Here is a 4,264-nt window from a genome sequence, read left to right on the forward strand (position 1 = left end):
TTGACCTCCTTCGCTAGTCCCGTCTACCTGGAGCAGCGTTTAAAATGAACAGACTTTTCTCTGTTTGCGGGCAAGTCCATTCATTTCAAAAGTCCGGCGGACTAGCACACAGACGGCCAGAGTGTCCCCGCAGTCTGGCGGACAATTTTGAGTCAAAACTTCTTTCTAAGTCCGCCAGACTTTTGGGGAAAAAAAGTCAGCCGGAGCCCACACACGGGCGGATTGTCCACCGGAGCAAGTCCGCCAGATAGTCCAATCATGTGTAGAGGGTCTTTTTCTATGCATTCATTGCTCTCAGTGCCTCCTTATCAAAAAGGAAAAAACTTTTCTCCTCCCGAATGGAGAAACATTTTTACCCTCTCACTTTGCGAACTGTCACACTCGTGGCATAGTATATATGATGATTTGCAAATGCAATTCTTTTAATATAGGAAAAAACAGACAGGCGTTTCGAAGGCCGTATAGCCCAGCATACTTATAGCATGCAAATTGGTAACCTCTTCTTACCCCTTGGTAGACATATGGCTCAGAAACACAACTATCAGATGCCAAAAATTTCCTTTGTCACACTTCCTTCAACGGGAGCAGAGGTGGGTCTTCAGGCTCCAGCCCATCTCCTTTGCCCTGTTTTAAAAGATTTTTGTATCAGGAAAAACACAATAACCGGTACAAATAATTTATTTTATGATATTTAAACTTAGTCCAGTTGTTGCTATTCTGTGAATACCCCAGTGCTATTTGGGAGGGTTCCCCTGTTTTATGCACAGACGTGATTTGTAACTACATGCTCGTGTGTTGTTTTTTATTCAATATTGTTGTTTGTCTTAAACTCATATATTGCTTTATCCATTTATGTATTCATAAATTTGTGCCTTTTGGCTTTTGGTTTTCTTTGCAGGTCCTGGCTGTGTGGCATTTGTTCCTGACCCCTGGGCGGTCAGTGGTGACCTCTGTTTTGGCCACTTATGGGCCCCATGGTAGGCAGGGGGGAAAACGGCATGAGTTGCTGTTTTTTCTCCCACCTTTTTGAGTCCCCTTGGGTGGTCTTCTACCATCTGTCCACCAGAGGGAGCATATCCTGTCAGAAACCATGAACCAGACCGAGACAGAAGTACAGTAAAATCACACTTGTTTATTAATAAAAATAAAAAGGTAAATTGAGTAAGCATAGTCAAAGCATAGCCAGAGTCCAGTAACCGGATCGGGTAGTCAGCCAAGCCAGAGTTCAGTAACCAGATTGGGTAATCAGCCAAACCAGAGTTCAGTAACCAGATTGGGTAATCAGCCAGGTCAGAAGTCAGGGATCCAAGTAGAGGAACAGCAAGTAGGATACAGAGCCAGAAGGGATGTCAGCAAAGCCAGTCTTTAAACAGGAATGCTGGAGATGGTTTCTTGCGATGTGACCAAGGCAAAGGCAGAGATGAAGTTGGACAGCTTTAAGTAGTGTTAGGTGTGACTACAGCAAGTCACCTACTCATCAAGTTATGTTACAGTTTCCCAATTATTATTAGAGTTCTTATCTAAGCAAAGAGACACGGAAAGAAGTTCTCAGTATTTCTGCTCAGAAGACTGCACCCAACTCTGAGACTCTTTATTAACACAGGTCTTATATACACAAAAGACAGTGTCACGATCTAGGATGAGGCCGAGATGCTGAGAGGGCTCCCCTTGCGGCCGAGCGCAGTACAACCCTGAAGTTGGCACAGGGATGTAGTGCCCACAGTAGCACAGGTTGCCAGGTAGCAATAGTAGAGACCAGGTAGCAGATGGATAAGCCTGGATGGACAACTGTGCTTAGGAGATCCGAGAGTAGGCAGCGGGAATCCAGAGAATGGTCAAACAAGCCGAGGTCGGGTGCAGGAAGCAGATCTGGAGCGTCAGGTACAAGCCAGGAGTCGGAGCCAGGAGAACAACAGGAACGGGTCAAACAGGCCGGGTCGGTACACAGAAGATCGGATAACAGGGAGCACAGGTACAGGTTCACAGGAGAGCTGACGATAATCCAGCAATGCAGGAGTGTCAGGCGAACGTTTAAATAGGCCGCCTGACCGGGTCACGTCGCGGGCGCGTCGGAGCGATCGTACGTCTACGTCTAGTGCGTTGCGTATTCGTGGCATCGCCGCGTAAGCCCGCCCGGTTAGGCGTCGCGTCGGTCGTACGTCTAGTAACTACTTTGCGCTTGCGTAGGCGCCGACGCGCGTTAACACGGACGTATCTTATGAGACTGCGGCTATTTCCCTGACAGTGCCCCCCCCCAAGGGGCAGCCTCCGGATGCCCAACCGAGCCCACTTTTCAGGATACCGGGTGCGGAACCTACGTAAAAGTTCAGGAGCATGTACATGATCGGCAGGCTCCCATGAGTTCTCTTCAACAGGATACCCCTTCCATTTAATTAAAAACTGGATGGTCCTACCTCTCCGACGACAGTCGAGGATGGACTCAACCTCGTATTCGGTTTCTTCACCAACTCGAACTGGAGGCGGAGGCATTTCTTCTCTTCCTGAAAATGGACTAAGGGTAACAGGTTTAAGGAGGGAAACATGAAATATAGGATGGATCTTAAATGAATCAGGCAAAACAAGTTCAAAGGCTACGGGGTTAATCTCCCGTTTGATTTCAAAAGGACCCAGAAATTTAGGTCCCAGTTTCCGGGAAGGAAGAGGCAGTCTAAGATTTGTCGCTGAAAGCCACACCTTATCCCCTGTCTTAAAGATGGGGTTGATTCTCTTCCTTTTATCATACTGCTTCTTGTATTCCTCCTGGGCCCTTCTCATGGTGTCTTGAAGTATTAGATAGTTCGAGTGAATGAAATTTACTCGGTCTTGAACTGCCGGGACGGATGACTCAGGGATGGTGTTAGGCAGAAATGAAGGGTGGAATCCGTAGTTTGCCCAGAAGGGTGACTGGTTGGTGGAGGCGTGCACAGAGTTATTATAGGCGAATTCCGCACAAGGTAGCAAGGAAACCCAATCGTCCTGGGAGAAGGAGCAGAAGCATCGCAGGTATTGCTCTAGTGTTTGATTGGTTCTTTCGGTTTGTCCATTACTCTGTGGGTGATAGGCAGATGATAAACAAATCTTAATTGAGAGCAATTTACACAGTTCCTTCCAAAATTTAGAGGTGAACTGTACCCCTCTGTCTGATACAATACTATCAGGTACCCCGTGTAGCCGGACAATCTCTTTAATAAAAGTTTTTGCTGTATCTAGGGCAGAGGGAGTCCCCTTAAGCGGCAAGAAGTGTGCCATCTTGGACAGGCGGTCCACGACCACCAAGATGGCCGTAAACCCTTCAGAGGGAGGTAGTTCCACAATAAAATCCATGGAAATTTCTCTCCATGGTTTTTCCGGGACTGGCAGTGGTCTTAGTAGACCCCAGGGTCTGATGTTAGGTCCTTTGTTGCGCTGGCAGGTGGTGCAGGAATCTACGTATGCCTTACAGTCCGCTTTTAAGGTAGGCCACCATAGGGACCGCCGTACAAGGTCCGTCGTCTTCCGTACTCCAAAGTGGCCTGCAAGTGGGTGATCGTGGAAGGTCTTCAATACTAGTAACCTGGCCTGCTGGGGAACAAAAACCTTGTCCTGGTGCCATAGAAGCCCTCCTTGACTCCTCAGGGCAGAAGCTTCGGTCTCCGTGCACTGTCTAGTAGCCAGTTCAATAGAAGATTTCAGGTCTGGTTGTATTAACAAGAAATTCTGGGAGGACAAAATTGTACTAGGTGGGGCCCCCTCGGGGGTATCGGGGAACATCCTAGATAAGGCATCCGCTTTGCTGTTTTTAGATCCCGGGCGGTAGGTGATATGGAAATGGAATCTTGAAAAGAACAAAGCCCACCGGGCCTGTCGGGGTCTTAGGCGTCTGGCCGTACGGAGATACTCCAAGTTCTTGTGATCTGTGAAAATTAAAATGGGGTGAGCGGCACCCTCTAGGAGGTACCTCCATTCTTCAAGAGCGGTCTTGATCGCTAGAAGTTCCCGGTCCCCTACATCATAGTTCTTCTCTGGGGGACTCATCTTCCGAGAGAAGAAGGCTACAGGGTGCAGTAAGGCCTTGGGACCTTGGCGTTGGGATAAGATCGCCCCGGTGGCCACCTCCGAGGCATCAACCTCTAGTACGAAGGGTAAGGCGGGATCTGGGTGTTGCAGGATGGGCGCAGAGGTAAATAGGGTCTTGAGCTGCTCAAAAGCGGACTGGGCTGCTGGGGACCAATGGAACTTGGTGTGCTGGCGAGTAGTCAAGGTGATGGGGGCTACGATGGTGGAG

The sequence above is a fragment of the Lithobates pipiens genome, unplaced genomic scaffold (assembly GCF_037356315.1).
Source record: "Lithobates pipiens isolate NorthernLeopardFrog02 unplaced genomic scaffold, aLitPip1_a1.2 Scaffold_23, whole genome shotgun sequence".
Lineage (NCBI taxonomy): Eukaryota > Metazoa > Chordata > Amphibia > Anura > Ranidae > Lithobates > Lithobates pipiens.